The sequence below is a fragment of the Cyanistes caeruleus genome, chromosome 1 (assembly GCF_971803275.1).
Source record: "Cyanistes caeruleus chromosome 1, bCyaCae1.hap1.1, whole genome shotgun sequence".
NCBI lineage: Eukaryota > Metazoa > Chordata > Aves > Passeriformes > Paridae > Cyanistes > Cyanistes caeruleus.
The window spans coordinates 13,169,664-13,187,004 of NC_141701.1; the positions used below are offsets into that span (position 1 = coordinate 13,169,664).

Below are 17,341 nucleotides of genomic sequence, written 5' to 3' on the forward strand. Positions count from 1 at the left end.
TGGCATGGCATAAAAGGAAACAGAAACCTGAGAAGAAGAGAAAATTAGAACAGTGGGAAGAAAAACAGTTTTTTAACTGTGCAATGGACTTTGTCTAATGAAACCCCTTTGAAAACTACCCATAGTAATAAATTAGGATGTAATATATTGCAGATGCATCAACAGGGGCACACACATAGTCTGAAGTATCTGCCACAGGTGTTTGATTTTATATTTGACAGCAGGTCAAGGAGTAACCATGCAAGGACAATCGTATTATAGATTGCAGGGCTAAAAACTTGATCTGGATTGGAAGGAAAACTAAGAATCTTGGTTAGTGGAGCAGAATCAGCTGATTTAACTGGCTTTTGATCGAAAACATTATTAAAAATTTAGATCTGGATTTTTTTTTTCTGCATACAGTATTTAGAAGTCTTCTTCTAAACAGAAGCATCATTGTGATTCAGTAACTTTAATGTTTTACTTTGACAGAAGAACATATGCTGACAATATCACACTGAATATATGTCTGGACCTGACCAACTTCTGTGAGGTCCTTCATGCATAGTCTGTCCCATTGGCTTAAATGTTGGATAGTCTCTAGAAACAAACCTCAGATCATAGTCTTCAACTGCATGAAAGTTTTGGGGGTCTTCACCACCAATTGTGAGGATATACTTAGGACTTTTTTTCATGCCTACAAATAAACCAACCAAACAAAAAATTATACACAGAAGAATATCCCATTCTTCCAAAACATATTAAAAATCTATAGAGGAATAAAAAAACTAAAACCAAAACAACCCAACAAAAAACCACCCACACATAAAGATTCAAGACATTTTCATTGAACCTTTTACCATTTGTCTAGATTCCTGCTGTTGTCAGTGTTCCAGTTTTCTACAGCTTCTCAAAGAAGTCTGTAATGATTACCATTTCCTGAGCTCCAGTCATGCCTCCTATCCATGTAAACAGTAAATTTCCTATCCATGTCTCAAGTCATTTAGCTTTATTGTTCCTCCCAATCGTGTTTCTGCTTCTCAAAAAAACCCAACCAAAGAAGAAAACCCCAAAGCCAATTGCAGTAGTTTTGGTAATGTCCCGGTTCTTGCACATATACAACGTGCAAAGGAGTATCAGCACACTGAAACAGAGGCAGCCCTCGGAAGCTGAATGGTTTAAACTGCAATGTGTTGTGCAATGTGAAAGGCTTTACCCTCTAGTTCAAACAACTGCTAATAGTCACTGTTGGAGCTGGGCTACTTACCCAGCTGGACCTGTGGTCTGACTTTTTCATTCTTAAAGTGCTTCTTCCTGACTGTCTTCAGATGATATTTACTGTGATCTTGGAGTAAAAAGCATGCAGGGCAGTCTTTGCTTGGCACCAGTTATGAGTCTTATTTATTTAAATTATTCTTTCCTATTTTGCAGCTCATGCTGCAGGTAGGGTCACAGTGGAGCTGTTGTGGTCTCTAACATTTTGCTGTGTCTGGGACAGTATTCTGCAGACAAAATACTGTGGAATATCAGTGCATTTCTGTTGCTGACTCTGGTCAAATGTCATATTTTTAATTGAATTTCAACAGCTATTTGGTCTGACAAATGTCTATGCTCTGCATTAGGCCTGCTCATGACCTAAAACTGTGAGAGCTACAGCAGAATCACTGCTAATCACAAACAGCATTAAATGTCAGCCAGATGAAACTGAAGAATGGAAAAAAGAATAGTATGATGCAGGGAGGTCCTCTTTCCACTAACTTTTATTTTTACTGTATTTAGAAGACTTTCACATTTTCTCTGCCTTGAGTAATATTTTTGAACATAGAAATTCACTTCTATGGAGTCAAATTCACAAATCTTCCTACTGACTTGAGGAGAAGTAGGATCAGGACCAATGATTTTGTTTCTCCTCCTTACCAGCCTCTCCTGCCTCAGTAGTGTTTCTCTGCTCAGACATGTTTCTATTTTGAGTCTTTTCTTCTCCACAGATCCCTGCAACATGCTGAGGATAGGCTTCAATTGCATCCAGCATTTTGCCATGAGAAGTGATTTGTTCTGCAAACAAGGATGTTCTGGCACTTTGGATATGGTTTAGAAATCAAATAATATGTTGAAAACATGCTTCAAGAGAAATGAAGCCCAAGAATCCTCATTTTTGTTTATTTTATTCAGTTCTTGTGAGACTTCTAGCAAAGTTAACACCTCATAGCTTTAATGGAAGTCCCTCAATAAAAATAAAGATAGACAAGCAATATCCATGATTGCCACTACAGGTCAGAGCTTGTTGTAGTTCTACTGATTCTGTGGAAGACTTTCACTCCCTTAACTCTTTCTGTCCTTTAAAAAGACCAAACACTCTTAGGTATTTCTATGCTAAAAGTTAAGACCCTTGAAAATCAGAAACTGGCTCAGTAGATACAAGTAGTTATGAAGGCAACTTACAAAAAATAAAATTGCTTTCGAAAGTTACACCCTCAGACTTCCCATTTTTATATGGCATGAAACAGAAGAATAGAACTTGCTCCTCAAAGCTGTAGGTCAGTAGTTCCCAGAAAGTCTGTGAGGTTTTTGTAAAAGGGCAAAAGTAAAAAAGATAAAAAACTCTATGAGTGAAGAACATTGTGAACTGCTATTAATTTCAGCCTTCAAGTTTTGAAGCTATTTAACCATACAGTAACTATTTTAGGGAAGGTTAGCAGCTATTTCTGGTATTTCTTCTGGACACTTCTGGAGAAAACTGTCTGGCTACTCTATCAGCATGGGCTGCATTTGCACAGAAATAAAATCGAGGCAATTATTTTTGTGTGTTCAAAATAATGGATAGGATTACACTGGCAACTAACATCACCTCAGAAGCCACAGGATCCATCATTTTGAGCTTTATAATTAAATCCTTGCCTAAATGGAAGAAACTTTCTCTGCAGAACCTTTCACAGCTCATACAATTTTAGGATAATAAATGTACTAAAATACTCAGATTTTGTGTAAGGTTACCTTGAAAAGTAAATGGAACTGGAAAATTCATTCCAAGACTTGAGCACAAAAATTCTCAAGATACGCTTTCTGGTTTTAGGATGAATATCATTAACTCAGGTCACAAAACATTAACGTATCAACAACTGCACAAAGATGAGGTATATCATTATTGGACCTAGAATAAGTCCATGATTTTTGCATTCCTCAGTGCCTTCCCATGCCCACAGAGCAAAATACATTACAGGTAAAATGAGATGCAGTGGTGACCTTAGTGACAAGTCTCCCACAGAAATATTGTCTGGTTTGTTCCTTCACAGATTTCTTACCATTTTTCTTTCAGACAACATGCTATAAAATCATAGGTGATTGGAGGAAATAAAGAACACAATCTTCCATAACTGGAAAAAAAAAAAAAAAAAAAGATAGCTTGGGCTTTTTAACAGTCTGAGTGGACAAAAATGTTATTGTGGATGCAGAATGGGAACCAAAATAAAGCCACTTATGCTCCTTTACCTGTAAGAAGAGGGAACAATTAGAAATAAAGTCGCAACCAAAAGAACGTCAAGAAACCAAATGTGAAATGCTACTGGTCAGCAACAGTTGCTATCTATGACTTTTGGTTTTACAGGATAAAATTCTGACTTAGTGAAACCAATGGCAAAATTTCTGCTGCTGTAGAGAAAGAGTTCATACAAAACTCTGAAGACTCATGAGTATGTGTTAACAGGCAAGTTACATTTTCATATTCCAAACTCAGATTAAAAAATTGATGCCAGTAAGTGATAGCCATTTTCTCAAGTGATGCATTAACTGAATTGTTGGTGTTCACATCACACTTTGAATAACCTGTGTTTGTGAGAGATGGCAGATAGAAAAAGCACTTTCTCTTTCTATAGAAGGCCATTGTCTGGTTTAGAAATCTCTAAAGTTGGACACAAATCAAAACTTGTGGTTTCAGTCCATCTCTGGCATATTTTGCCCTACCATTTCAATTCCCTTTCAACTAAGTACCTTATATACAAGGAAACACTGTCTACATCCAGCAGCCTATTTTGGAGGAGTTATTCAACTCAAACCTTCAACAGAGAAATTCATGGCACTGAGCCAAATGGTGGTTTATTCATGCCTTTCTATCAGCAATCTATTTGAACTGCTTGAAACTGCCTGAATAAATAGCTGGCCCCTGCTGTTTGCCACCGAGATCAGACTTCACTCCTGGCAGCATTCACGAGACGAACCCCGCGGTGTTTTCTCCTGTGCCCACCGTGCTCTTCCTGTGCTGTGGCTGACACCTGAAGCTCTGTACCCCACATCTGATCTATGTGCTCTCCTTGAACTGCTGTCCTGCACTTTGACATGTCCTGCTGGAACACCTGGCTTCATTCACCCACCAAACTTTGTGATTGTCCCTCAAAAAATAACACATTCTTCCTCAAAACACAATACTGCACAATTTTTAGCCATAAGCACTGAGGAGATATATACTTGGAAATTCACCAGGCAAAATGTCCCAGATATTCCCAGATTCTGGGACTACCATCTCATTGTAACTTTGTAAATTCTTCTGGCTCTTATTATTTTATTCTCCTTTTATAGGCCATTTTTGTTTTACTTCTCTAATGATGGCTTGTTCCATACATTTTTCCAGTGGCTACTTTGCTCGAAGCACACCATTGTTTTCTCAGAGCAGCCCTGGCAAATAAAAATATTTGTTTGTATTCTATAACTTTGTACTATTTGTACTATTTCAAATATCTTTAAATTATGTGTAGATCTTAGACCAGTGTATTTACTCTCCATTTTGTTTCCTCCACTCTCTAGGCAGAGTTTTGCTGGTTCTGTCTTTTTATCAGGAGAGTTACTGTTGATATTTGTTGCAACTCTTCTCATTAACTTTGGAAAAAATCCACTCAGTTTAAGTGCTTTTGCAAGACTTGCCTGTTCTACACCAACAATTGAGGTTGCCAGGTGTTTTTGTTTATTTAATTCTCTCCTTCTTTCTATTTTCCCAACAGAAACTGTGGTAATTCAGGCTTTTAGAAAATACTTGGAAACATGATATTTTGCATTAAAGAAATAGGCCATGCTCATATTGCCAGCAATGCATGTTTAAAGTATTAACATGAAACACCTAAAAGAAACATAATATTAATAAAGAACTCTGCATTAAAACACTCTTTCAAGACAAGCCAGCTGTCTTTCTTATCCTGAAAAAAAGCCAGGCAACCCATATGTGGAGCTAATCAAATTGTTCATTATTAATGAGCTACCTGGCAATATTAGCTTATTTTTTTCCCCTAATGATTTAGAGAAAGCCATGTTTTTATATACTTATTTATTATTTGAGTTCATCCAATACCTTGTGCAGGCAACTGCTTTGATTCATTGTCTAGGCATTAGCCATTAGTGGTCTGAGTTAACAAAGCAATGTCAGGACTGAGAAGCCATTGTAAAACAGGATTTTCCACTGTGCTTCCCTGTTATCTGAAGACAGATAAGAGGCAGACTAACATTTAGGAAAACTTTCCCATGGGGAAATTTATTCATGTGGCCAATAGCTCCTCATTTCTTTGGTATCTTGCAGCAGATATGGAGCACAAGGCAGCTGCTGAAGCTGGGAGGAGCAATGGCCCCCGCTGCCAGCGCTGGCTGACCATCCCCTGCTCCTCAGATACTCAGTGAACATACATGGAACTTACTTTTTATTTAATCTGCCTGATTTTCACATGCAGCATTTTCACTGCATTCCTTGAGAGGAAAGGACCTGTGGCCATTGTGTTCTCCATCGTGGAGACCAATCTGTCACATCACTCTTAAGAGCCTTGCCCATCAAAATAATACCCAAGGCATGAGTACAGCTTAATAACTTCAATAGCATAATGGCCAAAGGTTAGTCAATTAATTGACCAATGTCAATTGATTAATTGACAGTTTAAATTAATATTTTGCAGCTCATTCTAAAGACTTGATGATAATCAAAAGACCATCTCCATCTACCATACCAAGGAGAGGAAATATCAGGTGGCTCAGGGCATTAGGGGGACAGAAACCACTCTGTGGAGACAGACAGAGTATCTCATTAAACATGAAGTTTTACAAGCCTGAAAGCAATGGATGTCAGTGAACGACTCTTGCAGAAGCCTTTGCTTCCTTTCCTACCCATGTTTGTGAACTGTAGTTCAATTTCATCACAGTTGCACCACACTTATTTCATGGCTACACTATTCTTACATTCAAAAGAGTGCTGCAAAAAAAAGGCATTCTCATTAACATAAGTGTTGCACATACATGTTTGGTTTGACAAGGTATCCTGCATGAAGATAATTCTATTTAAGCTCAGTTTATGGCCACAACTGAAGATTCAGCTGGGACTAGGCTGAGCTGTTGCGTGAGAAGTTCTAAGATGAAAACTGAAGGTAACGTTTTCTCTTCTGAGTGCTGTCAGCTAGTAATTCCTGTTACGGTTTTGTTTTTTTTAAGCAGTGTCTATTTATGACTAAAGCATAATCAGTCCTATTGTTGGCAGAAACACCATCCCTGGAGGTGTTTAAGAGGTGTCAGGATTTGGTGCTGGGTGATGTGATTTAATGGATGAGGGGTTACAGTGGTGATGGCTGGACTGACTGATCTTAAAAGTCTCTTCCAGCCTTGATGATTCTATGAAAACATCAGCAATTCAACTGTGTTTTTGACAATATATAACAGACCAGGAACTCTGCAGTAGGTAAAGTAAGATCCCTTTCCATTTAAGCAATTTTTAAAAAATTATCTAAAATGCACTGGTTTCTCATTTCCTAGAAACTACATGGTATTTCATGAACAGAGAGCAACTCTAGCCTACCTGGAGTCATTTGAACATAGGAATCATGTGGCACAGTTTCTTTTATCTTCTCTTTCCCCTCTCTCTTTACCACTTGCCAGAGCTGGGAATCAATCTCTCAGATTTTCCTCACAGCTGACCAGCCATTTGTTCCAGGATACTTGTGCTTCACAGGGAAGGAAAGGAAGCACAGTGCTAACAAAAAACAAAGAGCTGGCTATTGTAAGTAGCTGTGAACCTGATTCACAACCCAAAAAATCATATTGTGTGTGAACAGTGAGAATGCACAAGGGTCTGTAGATTGGCAGCTTTCACTGTAATTGGAGGATTTCTGAGGATATCCATTCAGCCTCTCAGATCCAAGTAGGACAGACATGAAGGGAGCAAAGCATCTTGCTAAAGTCTGCCTCTGTCACAGCACTTTTAATTGGAGTGGGGAAGTAATTTGAAAAGCCTGGAAGTTGGAAAACTATCAGAATTTCCAAAAGGAAAACAAACTTCACATGTGAATACTTATAGGCCTGGGATCATGGAAAAGGGAGAAAATTTGAGGCCTTGGTGACAAGAATACAGAAGAGGGTGGAGAGGGAAGGTGATGTTGGAAGAGGCTGAGGAATGGGGATTTGAATGCACCGAGCCTAAGAGCAGAAAATGGTCACTGACTGCTCTGAGCAGATGATGGTCATGCTGCCAGCTCCTGAAGGGCAAAACTGAGCAGCCACTCCCTAAAACTATTCCTTCCTAGGATCTTTTTTTTTTCTTAAACTTAAACTCTGATGAATGTACTTTATTCCAAAGGCAGAGAATAATATCAGCTCTGCATTGGTCCGAATCATCAGGGAAATTTTGGCAGGATTATTTTTGCTTGGAAGAAATATTGACACTTCTTCAGGGAATTTCTTTTCTATGGGGTTCAATCAAGAATTTCTTGTAGACACTAAAGACAGGCCTGATACCACTTGCTCAGGATCTACCTCAGATGTATTCTCTTGGAAAATTCTGCAGTATATATATCTGCTTGCATCTACCTTACAAAACAGAATGGCAGTCTGTGACAAGGTTCCTAATTAAAATTTTAAGATAAACATGTGATACCCAAAATTATTTTTCGTTTTGCTGTCTGAATAATCCTAGTTCAACCACTGCCTTGTTCACCTCTAGACAACCAGTCAGAAACAGCCCAAGTTTCTTATGTGTCGTCATGAATGAGAAAAATAAGCCAGCAGCAGGCTAGGATGTTATTCACAAACCTTGAGTGCTGGTCTCTTCCTTTCTGCTAAACCAGAGAATTATGAACTCAAGGACCTTCTGCTTGCTGAGGATTGTACAGTGAATGCTGGAATGCTGTGTCTGGCTTACTTGGATCCTTTGTAGAGCAGACTGTGGATTTAAGAAGAATCTTTGATTCACACTTCACTGGTGGTCACAAGTCAGTCTCTTAACTTGATATAAATGTACTCCATAATTCCAAGTTATTAAGCCTATCAGGAAATAATGTTTTTTTGGTTGGTTTGGGGTTTTTTTGTGTGTGTGTGGTTTGGTTTGTTGTTTTTTTTTAAAGGGTTTGCTTTGATCATTAACCAGATGCTGGAACGCATTTGATTTAAAGTCTTCATGATAGCAAGGATTGATAATCTGAGCTTTCTTGCTTCTGTCAAGAATATTTCCAAGTCAGCAAGTTGTGTCTGCAAGCTGTTACCAGCTGGTGATAGCTCTCAATTTTGCTATGGGAGGAACAGGACTTTGGCAGGCTTCCTCACAACATGGAAATGTAGTTATGTGACAACAAGGCTGTCCCTCTCCACTCGGTGTCGAGGACATCAGCCACTGTGGAGACGGGGAGAGGGGTGGCAGGAAGAGCCAGGCACCCCGGGGAAAAGGGAGAGGAGGGATATGGGATGAGAAAGGTGATTAGGGAGGAGGATGAGGTACAGAGGTAGGAACAGATCATGGGAGCGAGCCAGGGTGGCAGGAGGAGAGCTCATTACCAGGGTGGCAGAGGAGTTTGCCATCCTCCAGGCTCCATGAAGGGCTGAATCTCAGCTGAAGAGCACCTCCTAGAAAAGGAATTGATCCTCTGCTCTTACCTCCTGACACGAGCAGAGCTTCCTAAAGACCACAGGCTATTTTACTTACTGGTGAAATTATGAGGGCAGATTCTGTCTCTGACTCCACACAGCAACACAGAGAGCTGGCTCCAGGCCACCCATAAGCTCCATCAATAGTGAGCCATAAAATTATGCCAGCTCAAGAGGCAGGCTCCACATCTTGCTCTCATGGTGATACACTCCTTTGGACATTTGCGATGAATTTATTTGGTGCCTGCAGAATTAGCTGTGCATGCTGAGATCACTCACACTGGCCACTGAGGTAAAAGCAGTGGAAGGAACAATGAGAAACCATGAGTTCTTTGAGTCCATTGTGCAGAATGAGTTTCTCTCAACATCAAGAAAGAAGCAATACAAATTCTTTAGTTTAAAGTGGGAAACCCTAAAATTTCATAGCAGCAGAAGCTTTCCTTTGGTAGTGCAATAGTAACATGTTGTAAGAGTGTCAATATCCATAGCAGTTAAACCAAAAAAAGGACCTCTTGGTGACTCTGCATGATGTTGTAACTCTGGCCTCGATGTCAGCAGTAAAACACCTTCCCAATGCTCTCTAAGTGGCAGATCTTCCTTTTGGATACTGTTAGAGAACAGATTTACCTTTTGCTAATTTGCAGATTTGTCTGCACAGCTTTGTCCATGTTGTCCAATCCAATTCCAATCTAATCCTCCCTTGGTGATATTCCACAAAAGTCTTAGTCTGATCGTGCCCTAATATCCAATTCAGTTTGGGAGACATTGCTTTTCAGACTTCCCCTACATAACAAAATGTTTTAAACATTATGTTTGGAAAACACTTAGAAGCATTTCTCCTCTCCTACCAAATAACTCCACAATTAAGACAGCTTTTGTTTTCTTGAAATCAACAATACAGTTTCTGCAGGTAAAATACCACTGGTGGAATGAAGACCATCTCATGCTATGGGCAGAGAAAATTTTAAGAATAATTTATTGCTTGGTGCACTTGTGTGGTGCGTAGAAGATAAAGACAAGAAAACCCCAAACTTGCAGTTTTAGGTTTAATCTGGTATGTGACCACGGTTATCTAAGGGGAAAGAGCAAGGAGCTGTAGAAAGAATGAATGGAAGTAAAGAAAAAAGGGGAAAAGGAGCTGTAAAACCTTTTGCAATCTACAGAGAGAAGTGCTGGCTAAAAGCACACAGGAGGCCTTTCAGGCCAGCTCCCCAGTTCCTCCTTTCAACATTTTGTAAACAGATGTGGCATCTTCAGCTTAGCAAGGGATGATGGATGAGAAGCACTGAAGACCATAAGTGGTTTAGAAGCCAACAGCCCTTTGAAAGAAAGGATCTAGGCATCCAGAAGAAGGCAAGATTGAATTTTTAATGGATTTAGGTATCACCTGGTAGAACAGAACAATGTATAAACCTGATGAGTCAATGCCTAGGGGGATTCCCAGTGCTGTGCACCCTGGCTCCACTCTATCTGACTCTCTGGTGAGTGCATGGGGAGAATTAAATACCTGTAGAGGGATCTGTTGGGGCCTGGCCAACTGTGCTGGGAACTACTGAAGTAGCCACAAGCTAAACGTGGTGAGCCAAGGGCTTCAATTTACACCCAGCCCAAAGTGCTGCTGGGTGGGAGCTGAAGCAGCCAGCCCTGGGTCCTGCCCTGCTTTTCTGGTCTGATGCCTACAAACCTGTGTAAGCCACTGTCATCCCTCCCCTTGCTGCCAGCTTGTCTCCACCAGCCTCTCAGGAAGATGTCAGGTTTCAGGAGGTGACAGGACGACTGAGACAGGCTCATTCACTGCATGTCACAAATCCAGGCAACCAAAATCTTATGCTTAAGATGTCTGTTCTTCTTTCTGTTTCTTTCTTTGACATCTTCTAGCTATTCCAGACATTTGACCAGTCAAGCAGATGAAAAGAAACAAAAAATAATCAAAGCAACCCAAAGACCTGTTCAAAGTAGTTTGCAGGCGAAGGTTTGGGTAATAGAGTTGCTGTTGCTAATTCCTTATTTTCCCCCCATCAAAAGCAACAGCATGTTCTTTATCTTCCCAATGCCATCAAAGCAACTGAGATAAGAAGGAAGAGCCACTCTTTACCTTCATACACATCACAGTGAGCTCACAGCATCACTTACACTATGTGGAGTCAAAGGGATCTATGAAAAAAGACCTCTACCCCAAGCAGGTATCAACAGAGTATTTAGACATGGAGATTTTGGGGGAGGAGGAGAAAATATTACTCACTTTGGAACTCTATTAAATTTGAAAGCATTTATATTATTCCAGCATGCCTAAAACTGTCAGAAAGAGAACTTGAGCCAGGCAATATACGTGGATAAAACCCTTGCTTAGAGTAATATGTTGACAGAAACTGATAGAAAACGTCATCATTTTGGTATAGCTCATTTTGTTCTGTAATATGCTAGGCCAATATAAACAATTTGCCACCAGTATAATTGCCTGTTCCCTTGAGTATTTTCTGTGTTGCTGTTTCAATTATACCACTGTAGTTAAAGTGGCAAAACTATCAAATACAGACAAGCCTCTTTAGAGGGAACTCAAACTGCCTGCCAAATAGGGATTTGTATTGCTCAAATAAACTCCACACAAACAGAATATTCAAAGGCTTCCAGTCAATAAACGTCAATGATATTAGTTCATAGACTGCCAGCCAGTGTGGGCCAGCTGTGCAGGGGCAGTTGGGGGCCCAAATAGGGAGATGAAGCAAGTGGAGTCTGCAAAACTGCCTAGCCAGTGCAGGAGGCAAAGTGCCACCAGCTTTCCCCAGGTGTGTGCTGTTACACACCTGACTACCTTTGTACCCCTGCCCCAAGAGCATGAATTTCAGCAACACACCATGCCAATGCTCTGGTAAAAGCAATTTACCCACCTAATCCTCACAACTGAAAGTATTCTGAAGTAAAATACAAACATCCTTTGAAGGTATCTGAGGCTATCCATTTAAAATTTCTATCCATTTAAAATTTCCCATCAACAAAAAATGTTTGGATATCAATGGAAGGGCCGTACCAAGCCAGGGAAGATTTAACAAAAGGATGTGGCTTGGCTGAGGTCGGATCACAGGTGTACACTGGAGACTCTCCTGTCCAGCTCCCACCTGCTGCTCCCACCTCCAGCCCTTGCCCGTGCTCCTCTCTCCACGCTGAACCGCCTGCAGGGCAAATCCGAGGAGACAGCCTTGGAGTTCTTGTCAGGACACGGAATCTGTGTGACCACCTCAGCTGCACACTGCAGCCACAGGTTGGGAAGGGAACCTCAGCTGACTAAAACAAAGAGTGATCTCTCATCAGCAGGCCGAAATTAGGAGCCAGGTCTAAATTAACCCAGAGCTGCAACCTGCTTTCCTGTGGCAAAGGTTGCACAGACTGGCATATCCTGGTGGAACAGCTGAAGTGAACAAAGCAATAAAGCAAGAAAGGGAAAGAAAGAGAGGTGTATGGACTAGGTATCCTCTCAGGGTCCCTTCCAATCCTACTCAAGGATTCTCCACTGTGAGAATAAATGCTGGCACATACAAGAACAACCTTGTGCTGTATTTGCTGGCAGAGTTTGAGCAGCCCTGTTCCCTTCTCTGTAACAGCTCTTGTAGTACTGACAGCAGTATTGAGGGTCTCATGTCCCAGCTGTAACCCAGCCTAGAGGTCACAGTAAGCTTTAAACATTGAAGGATCAAAACAAACCTTGCCTTGAGGTTTATTGGGGTTTTTAAGAGGTGTACTTTCTGAAAAGGTGGATCCCAAGGGCAGTGCTTTCTCATCTTTTACATTGTGCATTTTCTTGGGGAAGGGGACCCAGACTAAGATGGTTCCAAAAAGATCTCATTTTTATCCTCATTTGATGTGTTTTTATTTGCAAATTCCCCAGAAAATTCTGTGGTCTGAGGAGAATCTCGGCCTCTCTTCAGTAAAGGATTTGGTATTACTGAAGATCTGCAGGGGGATTTTCGAAGTACTTTGGTTTAAGTGTTCTTTGTGGTAATGGTTTAGTAAGAGCACAGCTTTACCATTGCTGTGTAGCTCTGAAATAGAACAGACTCATTCTTCTGCTACAATCTCCTCATAAAGCTGGCACCAGGGTTTTGAGATAAAGCACAGAAATTACCTTTCCATTAAGACATTCTGTGTTGCAAGCCTGCATGTCACATTAGTCACATTAATATTTCATGTTGTAACAGATTTATACACTTGATGCAAATCTCATCATTACCTCATACAGCAGCCTCAGGTGGAGTGACCCAAAGCCTGTTCTTTTAGGGATGGGCTGGAAGAGATTGTTCTGGAATGATCTGCTCTGGTCAATCTGTGTGCTGTGGGGAAAAACTATAACAAATGTCACAAAACTCTTCTAAATGCAACCAAGTGTAGATATCAGATCTTCAACACCAACTATTTCACCCTGTTTCACCCATTTCTGTCCCAAGAGGACTCTACTCCATGCTAATATAGACATTGCTCCACTGTATCTCCTGCTTTTCCCACTCTTTCCATTTCTGCTTTTCATACTCTCTTTAATTGTCATTAATTTTAAAACAATCAGTTAAATCAAACAGATTTGATTTAAGCAAGCTTTGTGGAGTGATAATTACCCAACATTTTCTCTGTGCATTTTTTGGTGCTAATTTTTAATATTTTACTTTGCTTTAAAATCTATTTTTTTAATTATTTCATTTTCATCTTTTCACTATAATTTTTAGGCACACATTTGTGTCTGAATAACTCCAAGTCTTCTAATAACATAATTGCATGTCTGATTTTAAATAATTTGCAGTATTAAGCAGTTAAGGACGTCAGTTATATGAGAAATGGAGGTACTCAGGGGATTCAAATGACTTCAAAGAAGATTTGGGGCTAAATTGGAACACTTCTGCATCCCACATCTCTGTAATATTTGATGACCCACAATTTTAATCAGGTTAGGGAGAACATGGGTTTATCTATGTGTGACAGAGAATATTGTTCTCATATACACCAGTGACAAATATTGGACTGTACTAAGTAAGTAAATAATAAGTAAGACAGAATACCTTTTAAAACATAATTTTAAGTGGAAATTTCATTCTATTTACTCTTTTGCAATTAAATTAGGAATTTGAGAATTCTGTAGAGAAAAGGAACTTAGCATTTGGCCATTTAAAGTCCAAATCACCCACTAGAGATGCTCACATTTCTTAGTGGAGCACTCTGCTGCTCACAACAGCCTGTCCACTTGGAAATAGGCAATGACACGATAAACTTGCACCATCAATAAATTAAAGTTTTCTTTTTTGATACAACATTCTCCTCTTTTTGTATAGTAATGAGGACAACAAAGTAATTTTGTCAGATATGTATTCTGTTTACTTCAGGTTTAAGAATGTATATTATCAAAAACAAACCTTTGGAAGAGCTTTAACAGTTTGAGGTTCTTCAGGGATTTCCAGGGATTCCTCAATGAGACTTTTTTACATTAATTACTTCTGAACAGGTGTCAATGTTGCACTTTTGGGAATATTCTTCATGACAGAATGGGAAAATAGCTACTAAAAAGATATAGCCTTCTGGGAACATTGTGGTACTATTGGAAAAGTGCTTTCATGGCCACAGCCTGGTGTGCCAGGGTTCTGTTCCCCAGTCTACCAGAAAAAACTTATGTGACCATCTGTGCATAACATTCAATCTTTGAAACACAGATAACTGACCACTTCTGAAGGCTTTGACTCAAACCTATGATGCTTCAATTACTCTTCTGTAAAGTAACAACACCTCTCTACATGAGAAGGGTGTTTTAAGTAGTTCCATTCCTAAAGAGAAAGGGCAGTAATATTTAAGTCAAGGAATCACTCACTACATTGTGATTGTGATATTATGACTCCACAGCTGACAGACATCATAAAGATCTGCAAGAAACTTAACTGTGCCTGCCAACATTCATTCAAGTTGAAAGTGAGTAGCAGTAGCATTATCTGAATAATCAAATAGTTATTCTTTGGCATTAAAACCCACTGTGACTTAAAAATATATGTTTTTCTTAAGACCACCAAGACAGCAGGATCTGCATGAGGACTAATTACTGATCTCTGACATACACAATTGTGCAACAGCATCTCAGCAAGGTTAGCCAAACCTCATGCTTTTATATGTTTCAAACAGTGCCAGAGATTCCTCTTCCAACTCCAAGTTTGGCGTCTTCTTTATTTTACAATAATTCTGTGCTTGGGAATCTGAACAAAGGCCACCAGAAACTTGAAATCCAGAAATGAAGTCCAGAATAAACAACAGACCAGTGTCAAGCTCACTCACACTGGCCTGTTGGTGGCACAGACACATCATAGCATTTACAAGAGTCCAGACCCCTGCAGATGCTCTTACTTCTTTATCTCAGTTGTTAGATAAGGGTAATAAGGGTATTGTTTCAGGATTGTTTTAGAGCCAAGACCATATCCATGATTATTGAAGGAGTCTCTAAGAGATTGCAAATTGAACATTTTCTCCTCATAAAAATGCCTTGTTTTCTGTGAAATGCAACCTGCAGAAAAGCTGTTGTATGATATTATAAAAGAGTCAGTGGAATGTCCTCTGTCCATTATCAGATTCTCTACCTACCTACTCCCTTTCCTTTTCTTTATCCTCTCTCAAAAATTATATAATTTAAATCACTGATGCTTTCTGGGATGTTTTGAGAGAGGCCAGATGAGTGAGGCCTTTGCATCACTTTCACTGCAGACTGGCACTGAGGGATCCTCTGCCTCACAAATGAGACAACAAAATTCAGTGCAAGACCTTGTCAGGGCAAAGCACATTATGTTTGCATCAAGCATTCTTCCTCACAGGCACTTCCAACTTTCCCACCATTCTCATCACACCAGATATATTTAGCATCTCCTCCCTAGAAGCTATTTGTTAAGAAAATACACATTTTCATTTTTTGCAGTGTTTTAAATGGCCTTGTCCCACTCCATGCATAGCAATGGTCATACTAGTAGAAAAGTAGATGTTACTTCCTTTTGCACTTCAACATCTCATAACTTATCATCTTGTGATCTGATGATGAGAAAGGTATCTCTTTCCTCTGCATGAAGCAGCCATGGGATTTATTTTCAGCCTAGAGAGAGAAGTGACTATAAGGAGCTTGACATGGCCACAAGATTATTTGCATCTGGGTTTTTTTGCTGCTTGTTTGTACAGGGTGAACATGTGAATCTACCACCTTTGTGTCACAAATCCTGACAGAACTTTTCCCTTCACCTTTCCCTCCTTCCTCAATGGAAAAAGTGGTTGTAACAATTAACTTATGTAAAATAATGACTGCATTTGTAGACAGATCACATTTTCACCAATGCAAAGGTCTTTGAAGTTGACATGAGAAGGACCTAACTGAATGCACAACACTATTGCTGTATATTAATACATCACCTTTTCTGAGTAAAAGTTTTGTTCCTGGCTGCACCAATGCTACCAGTCAGGAAACAAACTAAATGGCATATGTTTTCCAATGCCAATTCCAAGGTAATATGTGTCCATCTATCTTTGCAGAACATTTTGGGCAACATCAATGTGATGGCAGTAGAAGAAAAAACACCAACATGCTACAGACAGGCCTAGCTGAGACTGAGAAAGAAAAACTCCAAACCTCTTCTAAAGGCAGAGCATAAATACTGCAGTTCACAAAGTATTGCCAAGTGTTCTACAACTACTGTATTTTGATACAACTGAAAAATACGATGGAGCTGAACTCAAATTAGGACTGGTATTCCTTCGTGTTTGCTCAAGGAATGAAAATGAAAGCTGTTGTACATTTGTATCAAATTAGTGTGCCAGAAAATTGTGTTGGACTAAGAGAAATGGCCACAAATGTCATTGCTGAGAGCAGATACTTTCATACTTTTCTATACCCTTTCTTTTTTCCAAACTGTACTCCAAAAGAATGGACATTTTCCTATTTGTCTGAAAAATCCCTTCCTTTTGGTTAAATATCCCTGCAAATTATGACACACCTTCACATACTCATTGCATCAGCTTTCATCTACTTAACTATTATCAGGGTGTTCATTGTAGAAACATTCATACACTTTCTACCTCTATTACTCTTCCCACTGTAGTGAGCTGAACTGATTCTGCACACATTTGGTTCTCACAAAAGTTTGTTGGGGTTTAGCAGCCAGTTAGTACCAGTTAGCCCAAACCTGAATTCTGAAATCCTCACTCACAACCTCCAAGTACTTCTACAAGGAGATGCCAGGTCTTTGGTTGTTCTTCCTCATAAGCGGCCCTTTGCTTTCAGGTCTGGGTACCACATGCTTGGGTGATGTCTGCATACTTTTGGACAACCTCAGCACCAAGCCTAGCATTCCCTCATAACACCTGTAAAACACCTGAACTGGTTGCCCACAAACTTCTGATTTCACAGAGTTCCACATACTCTGGCAGGACTCTCTACAGATGCAGCAGTCTGTCCTAAAACTATCAGGATGATTAATAGAGAATATGAGAA

General features: G+C 39.8%; 2 long non-coding RNA genes across 2 annotated transcripts; one reads left to right on the top strand and one right to left on the bottom strand.

Moving 5' to 3' along the window:
- Positions 1-435: 435 nt before the first annotated feature.
- On the bottom strand, positions 436-14,672 carry LOC147655311 (uncharacterized). Its single transcript, XR_015283953.1, has 7 exons — positions 14,247-14,672; positions 13,079-13,191; positions 8,912-9,140; positions 8,764-8,832; positions 8,026-8,155; positions 6,797-6,941; positions 436-3,353 (listed from the first exon to the last, which is right to left on the bottom strand). It is a non-coding gene; the product is annotated as an uncharacterized LOC147655311 (long non-coding RNA).
- Positions 14,673-14,757: 85 nt separating this feature from the next.
- LOC111925217 (uncharacterized) lies at positions 14,758-16,588 on the top strand. Its single transcript, XR_002862115.2, has 3 exons — positions 14,758-14,793; positions 14,884-14,963; positions 16,384-16,588. It is a non-coding gene; the product is annotated as an uncharacterized LOC111925217 (long non-coding RNA).
- The last annotated feature ends 753 nt before the right edge of the window (positions 16,589-17,341 follow it).